The 8,277-nt window shown below is 46.4% G+C and overlaps 1 non-coding gene across 1 annotated transcript; it reads right to left on the bottom strand.

The window, feature by feature from the left end:
* Nucleotides 1-551: 551 nt before the first annotated feature.
* Nucleotides 552-626, bottom strand: Trnap-cgg (transfer RNA proline (anticodon CGG)). The gene has a single exon. It is a non-coding gene; the product is annotated as a tRNA-Pro (tRNA).
* Nucleotides 627-8,277: the final 7,651 nt, after the last annotated feature.

Here is an 8,277-nt window from a genome sequence, read left to right as displayed (position 1 = left end):
CTTAAATTGTTTGGGTCTAAAGCCTCATTTAAAAAAAATTATTTTAGGATAAAGCCTTGGGCTTTCTGCCTTGTAAAAATTTATTGTAGTTGTGTTTTGAATCATGTGCCTTCAGCCGTTTCAAAAATAAAATACCTTATTGTTAAGTCTTAGATTGTTTGGGCTTTCAGCCTCCTTTTATAAAATTATTCAGGGATAAAGTTTTGGGCCTTCTGCCTTTGAAAATTTATTGTAGTTGTGTTTTAAAATATGGACCTTCAGCCGTTTTAAAAAATAAAGAGATTGTGCATTAAGCCATAAGATTATGTGATATATTCAGTCGATAGTTAAGCTCGGAAATTTGGGCTGTAATGTTTGGGCAACTAAATAAACTTATATGTGTTCGAGTGTAACTGACAGCGTCTCATTTTTGGCCGCTTTCCACAATTCCAACTACCTGTTCTGTCCTGCGGATTTAACCAGGCGTTTCAACAACAACAGTTTCCAGAACAAGATTTTCACTCTGCAGCGGAGTGTGTTCTGATATGAAACTTCCTGTCAGATTAAAACTGTGTGTCCGACCGAGACTCGAACTCGGGACCTTTGCCTTCCGCGGGCAAGTGCTCTACCAACTGAGCTACCGAAGCACGACTCACGCCCGGTGCTGACAATTGTACTTCTGCCAGTATCTTGTCTCCTACCTTCCAAACTTTACAGAAGCTCTCCTGCGAACCTTGCAGAACTAGCACTCCTGAAAGAAATGATACTGCGGAGACATGGCTTAGCCAAAGCCTGGGGGACATTTCCAGAATGAGATTTTCACTCTGCAGCGGAGTGTGCGCTGATATGAAACTTTCTGGCAGATTGAAACTGTGTGCCCGACCGGGCGTGAGTCGTGCTTCGGTAGCTAAGTTGGTAGAGCACTTGCCCGCGAAAGGCAAAGGTCCCGAGTTCGAGTCTCGGTCGGGCACACAGTTTTCATCTGCCAGGAAGTGTCAACAACAACTGTTGATAAACAGAGCAGTACGTAACGTAATGTGCCTCAAGCGGCACGGGCACGTGAATTGCGTCCAGGGACGTTTGTGTGACTGCGCCACACCACGCCCACTTCCTGAAAAGAGACGAAGGACTGTCCCAAATTCTTTCGCAATTCGCCTTCGCCTCACGGTGTGTATCGTTTCGCTTTGGCAGCGACATAAGCTTTGTCCGGAAACCTTATGCTTCACTTGTGCCCAGTATGATAGTGATGAGCGAGGGCAGCTGCAACGCCGCAGGTGTTTCTGGCCGCCGCATTGTGCAGATGATGCAGCAGGGCCGGTAGGCGGTGTGCTGCCACGCACTGTCGCCGCCGGCGGTCCGTTCGCGTCGGCGGCAGATGGAGTCCAGAGCGGCCCGGCGCGGCACTTGCGCAGCTTCTGCGGCACGCACTCTGCGTGGCGGCAGCTGGTGCGTGGCAGCGGTGCGTGTCCCGCCAGCACCTGGCCACGCAGGCTCTTTAAACCCGGCGATAACGGACGTCCAAACGACACGGGGCCAACCGTGTCCTCAGCGCTCACTAATTACAGCTGCGCCACCAGACCGCTCGTTGCGCACGCGACTCTGCGGCTGCGGTCACCCTGGCTCAGGTATCGGTGGATTCCGCCGATGGCAGACGTCGCCCAGATACGACCGATCTTCCCAAATCAGTACGCCACTACATGCGCAGTCACACTATACCCCAACTTATCTACCGAACGTACAGACTTCGGACGACAATCGGTGAAATTCAAACCAGTTTGTTTTCTTCGGTCACGTAGACTGACGTTCTGGCACATGAAATATGGAGCATGAGAAACTTGCAAGTTTAGTCCAATAAAGAGTGAGTGTGTGGGTATCGTGAGGATCAAAATATCGTAGTCGGGATATAGTTCGGAATCTATGAACTGAATTCGCAGGTTTATTCGAAACATAAAACAAGTAAAACCTTAGGTTCGCAGGAGAGCTTCTGTGAAGTTTGGAAGGTAGGAGACCAGGTACTGGCGGAATTAAAGCTGTGAGGACGGGGCGTGTATCGTGCTTTGGTAGCTCAGTTGGTAGAGCACTTGCCCGCAAAAGGTAAAGGTCCCGAGTTCGAGTCTCGGTCCGGCACACAGTTTTAATATGCCACGAAGTTTTAAGTAAAACCTTCATTGGAAATTTTAGGCATAGATAATAATCTCAAAAAATAGTTCGTTTAAGTGAAAAGGATGGCGTATCTTACGTGCTAATAACTACTGTTCTGCATCTTTTTTATGGTATGTTTGTTGTGTCTAGACAAGACAGCCTAGACACAATGAGAGGAAGCCGAAAGGCACACGCTTAAACTCACGCAGGCTGGCGTGAGGTCTGAAACAGGATACGTAATGAATGCTATAAAGAAAAGTACGTAGCTGCTGGAATACTTAACTTTAATCCATAATTGGTGTACATCGCTCTTTTACAGATATAATCTTCATTTCAATATACACTGGTAATGGCGCGTTGCTAGGTCGTAGCAAATGACTTAGCCGAAGGCTATGCTAACTATCGTCTCGGCAAATGAGAGCGTAATTTGTCAGTGAACCATCGCTAGCTACGTCGGCTGTACAACTGGGGCGAGTGCCAGTACGTCTCTCTAGACCTGCCGTGTGGTGGCGCTCGGTCTGCTATCACTGACAGTGGCGACACGCGGGTCCAACGTATACTACCGGACCGCGGCCGATTTAAAGGCTACCACCTAGCAAGTGTGGTGTCTGGCGGTGACATCACAATGTTGTCATTAGTTCTCTACAAATTACTAGGGTAAGGCAATTACTATCCGCAAAGTAGTTATAAAATGGTTCAAATGGCTCTGAGCACTATGGGACTTAACATCTGAGGTCATCAGTCCCCTAGAACTTAGAACTACTTAAACCTAACTAACCTGAGGACGTCACACACATCCATGCCCGAGGCAGGATTCGAACCTGCGACCGTAGCGGTCGCGCGGTTCCAGACTGTAGCGCCTAGAGCCGCTCGGCCACACCGGCCGGCAAGTGGTTATAAAATTTTACTGTAATCAAATAGGAAACTTACAACAACATCATTTTTCGACATAGTCTCCTTGCGTTTCAACGCACTTGGCCCATTGTTGTACAAGCTTCCTCATGCAATCATAAGAAAAGGTTCTCGGTTGAGCTGAGAGCCAGGAATGCACCGTTTCTTTCACTGCTTCGTCCGAGGCAAATCGACGGCCCCTTAATGCCTGTTTGAGTGGACCAAACAGGTGACAGTCAGAAGAGGTAATATCGGGACTATTTGAAGGATGGTCCAGTACTTCAAATTAGAGTTTCTGGAGTGTTTCAGCTGTGTGGGCAGCAGTATGCGGACGGGCATTGTGCAACAACACGTTTTGACAGCAATCCTCGGCGGTTGTTTCGAATTGCAGGCTTTAGCCGGGCAGTAAGAATCTCACTGTAACGTACACTGTTTATTGTTGTGCCCCTTTCCCCATAATGTTTCAGTACTGGACCTTGTGCGTCCCAAAAATCCGTAAGCATGTTTTCCTGCGGACAATTGGGTCTTGAACTTTTTCTTTCACGGCGAATTTGGATGTCTCCATTCCATACTCTGCCATCTACTCTCCGGATCGTTAGGATGGATCCATGTTTCGTCACCAGTAATGATCCTGTCTGTCTAAGAAGTTGGCCCCTTCGTTACAACAGCGATCCAAATGTTTTTTGCAGATGTCCAAGCGCGTTTGTTTATGCAACTGTGTGAGTTGTTTTGGGACCCATCTTGCACAAACTTTATGAAAACTAAGTTTGTTGTAGATGACTTCGTAAGCAGAACCGTGACTAATTTGCAGACGATATGCCACTTCGTCAATAGTTAATCGTCTGTCAAAGAGTATCATTTCACGTGAACGCTCAATGCTTTCTTCATTTGTGGCGGTAAACGGTCGTCCGGCTCCTTCATCGTGTGTAGCACTTGTGCGATCATTTTGGAATTTATCAGTCCATTCATAGACACTCCGTTGTGGCAAAACACTGTTCCCGTACTGTACCGAAAGTCTTCGATGAATTTCGGCCCCTGATACGCCTTCCGAGCAAAAAAACGGATCACTGAACGTTGCTCTTCTTCGGTGCACATAGACAGCGGAGCAGCCATGATTAATAGCACGACAGCGATAATGATACTAACCTAGCAGCTTGAAAAGTTCAAAGATACAACAACAAATAAACAAAGCATGCGTCATCACCGTAACACGACAGTACTACCAAAATAAATAAAAATATAACTAAATTGCGTATAATAATTGACCTACCCTCGTATTATTACTGCCTGTTGGCGTTTTATGCCAGTGGGGTAGTGATTCTGTTAATACGAAGTGGTTTGAAAATGTGGTGTACGGTACGTATTTCCAGTTTTAAGTACTGTGGGTTATCAGAATATCTTATGCTACAATTTATGCTTGTCTTCCACTTGTGTGCTAAATGACAGTAATTGAATGTTAATTAATGTACGTCTGCACAACTCTAAACAAATACGCGAAACAGAGTGTTCATAACTTGCTTTTCAGGTTCACCACGAATTATCTCGAGTATGTAGCAGAACGTTTCTCCCGTTATCTCATATATTCATAAAACTTGTCTAATTATTCCGATAACTGAGGACAGAGTGTACAGTACTTGCCACTTTCTTTACGAGATAGGAAATCTCACTGACATGATTCGGCATCTCTTGAATAGCAGAAGCCGCAACGCAGCACTCGTATCCATCTCAGAGGCGCCGTGGTGCCCACCCTACCCTAAGAAGTTAAAGCCCTACCTACTTCATACATAGAAAAGATCCTGACCTAACCTAGCCTGACCTTCACTAACCCTTCCGAAAACTGACGGAGATAGGACGCACTATGACCACGCTATCGGTCGATGTTATCGGGCGACCACGGGCGACGTTGTCTGACGACCGCTGTCGGACCCACTGTGAACGCAGCCTACTCCGAGCCGGTCGTGTGTGGGAGATACACACCGCCAAACACACACTTTGGGAAGAGTCACGGACAATATCTGTAGGTAGTCATATACCTAATGTTCGATTGGTGGCACCGTCGTTTAACGGGCAACTGACATTTCCAGCGTCTCTGTCAAGGAATTTGTTGCAGCTAGCATTGAGGGATATTATAGTTACTTATGAGTCTTCCGGGTTGTATGGGCGTGGTCGAAGAAGCTTTTCGGCTCCTGACGTTTCGTCCGTAGCTGATCTGGACATCTTTGGAGGTGCTCCTGGCGGCGCTGGGTCTTGCCGACTACGACGCGGACGTCGCAGAGCGACATAAATACTGTGTAAAGTGGGCGTGGTCGAATTTACGTGTGATCAGCAGAGACAATCATTATCAGAGATAAAACTTTTCGGTTGTCGAGTTTACACTTGATCAGCAGAGACAATCATTATTAGAGATAAAACTTTTCGGATGTCGAGTTTACACTTGATCAGCAGAGACAATCATTATTATAGATAGAACTTATCGGTTCTGCGGAGCCATTGTCCATATATCAGTGTGTTTCATAGCTTCTTCTTTTCTGTTGAAATTATCACTATACTTACATATTTTGATGGTTTCTCTATGTATTTGTGGATAATGTTTTGTTATAGTACACTCATGCTCATAAATTAAGGATAATTGCAGAATGTGGTGCCACACAACGTGAACGTGGCACATTGGGAACACACACTACACAGGTCTGTAAGTCCACGGTATTGGTGATAAGTTGAGAAAACCGTCCCGAAACACATGTGCTACAAAACGCCACAGTTTCCTGCGCATGTACCCCGACATCAATATGGGATATGATCACCATGCACACGTGCACATGCCGTACAACACGTTGGCATACTCTGGATCAGGCGGTCGAGCAGCTGCTGGGGTATAGCCTCCCATTCTTGCACCAGTGCTTGTTGGAGCTCCTAGGTGTTTGGAGACGTGCAGCGATACGTCGAGCGAGAGCATCCCAGACGTGCTCGATTGGAGTTTAGGTCTGGAGAACAGGCAGGCCACTCCATTCGCCTGATATCTTCTGTTTCAAGGTACTCCTCCACGATGGCAGCTCGGTGGGGCCGTGCGCTACGATCCATCAGGAGGAAGTTGGGACCCACTGCACCCCTGAAAAGGCGGACATACTAGTGCAAAATGACACCTGTTACAGTTCCTCTTTCAATGACATGCAGACGTGAACAAATCATAATCCTACCCCATACCATCAAAACCACTACTTCCATACAGGCACCTTTCAAGGACATTAAGGGGTTGGTATCTGGTTCCTGGTTCACGCCAGATGAAAACGCGGCGAGAATCACTGTTCAGACTTTACCTGGACTCGTCCGTGAACATAACCTGTGACCACTGTTCCACTGACCATGTACTGTGCTCTTGACACCTGGCTTTACGGGCTCACCTGTGACCAGGGGTCAGTGGAATGCACCTTACAGGTCTCCGTGTGAATAAACCATGTCTGTTCAGTCGTCTGTAGACTGTGTGTCTGGAGACAACTGTTCCAGTGGCTGCGGTAAGGTCCCGAGCAAGGCTACCTGGAGTACTCCGTGGCCGTCTGCGGGCACTGATGGTGAGATATCGGTCTTCTTGTGGTGTTGTACACTGTCGACGTCCCGTACTGTAGCCCCTGTACACGTTTCCTGTCTGCTGGAATCGTTGCCATAATCTTGAGATCACACTTTGTAGCACACGGAGGGCCCGTGCTACGACCTGCTGTGTTTGACCAGCCTCCAGTAGCCGTAGATTCTACTACTCATAACGTGATCAATATGTATTCTTTGAGCCATTTTCAACACACAGTCACAATTAGCACGTCTGAAAACGTCTGCACATTTACTCGCTGCTCCGTACTCTGACATGCACCAACATACGTCTGCGTATGTGGACTTCTGCCAGCGCCACTGTACGATGACTGCAGGTCAATTGCACCGCATAGTCATACCCCGAGATCATTTAAACCCGCACATTGTCCTTAATTTATGAACATGAGTGTAGATGAAATTTTGGACATGTTCTTCTACAGTTTCGTATTTGTAGGGATCCACAGCCTCCAGATGTTTAACAAACGTAAACATGGTCCTTAGTAGGCTGCAACGTGATTTTTATTCAATCGTGCAATTAGCTAATTGTGACTACTTGTCACTGTCAAGCACCTCACATTAAGATAAGATATTACTGCACCTTACAACCACGTTCGATGCGATGTGGTTGTAAGAAATTTGTGCTGTAATGTTTTATCTTAATGTGAGGTGCTTGACAGTCACAAGTAGTTGCAGTTAGATAATTGGACGATTGAATAAAAATCACAATACAGCCTACTAAGGACCATGTTTACGTTTGTTATGCTCTTCTACAGTTGATTTTTTTTTCGCTAGCCGGCAAAGAGTTTTGTCTTCTTTCCGTCTTGTATTCACACTTCTCTTGGTAATTCCAATGTAGATCTTACCACAAATACACGGGACCTCATGCTGACAGAGGACGGTGTTTGTTCTTTACAATTAGGAGTGCTTCACATATTTTCTTAGTTGATCTAAAAACCAGTCTGGAATCATGTTTCTGTAAAACCTCGTCGACTTGATCATTTACTTTTTGAGAAAACGGAGAGAAAAAGCGTTCTTCTATCGCTGTGTTCTATCATTGTCCTTTATTTCTGCTTTGCCTGCGTAGCCATTCTTCCCGAAAGCCTGCTTCAGATGTTAACAGCATCCAGGTGTTGGCATGAAAACTCGTTTTGAAGAAGAAGCCATGAAACTCAATGGTATATGGACAGTGGCTCTGCAGAATCGATAGATAATCTTTTATTCTTGACGGGCGACAATCGGTAGCTAAGTTTTATCTCTTACAAAGATTATCTCTGCTGATCAAGTGTAAACTCGACCATACCGATTTTACGCAGTATTTATGTCGCCGTCCGACGTCGGGGTCGTCAGTCGGCAAGACTCGGCGTCGCCAGGAGCACCTCCGAAGATGGTCAGCACAGCTTTAGTCGAAAAGTCAGGAAGCAAAAAGCTTCTTCGACCACTGACACACAGCCCAGAAAACTCATCTGTAGCTATGACACTGGTCGTGAAAGCCATCATTGTGTGATTCAGGAATGTCGCCGGTTCTCTCGAGCCTCGTCTGTACGTAGCGTTTTGTGGCGAGTCTTGCAGTATCATGCAAGACCGACGACAGGACTGATACACATCGCGCAGCTACACTATTCAAACTTCCGCTCAGTCTTTTGCTCGATCTTTGACCCAGTGGTTCCTAAATAGTCATGGAGG

This window comes from Schistocerca serialis, chromosome 1 (assembly GCF_023864345.2).
Source record: "Schistocerca serialis cubense isolate TAMUIC-IGC-003099 chromosome 1, iqSchSeri2.2, whole genome shotgun sequence".
Taxonomy (NCBI): Eukaryota; Metazoa; Arthropoda; class Insecta; order Orthoptera; family Acrididae; genus Schistocerca; species Schistocerca serialis.
Note: the sequence above shows the minus strand (reverse complement) of the source record. Positions and strands in the feature narration are given on the sequence as shown.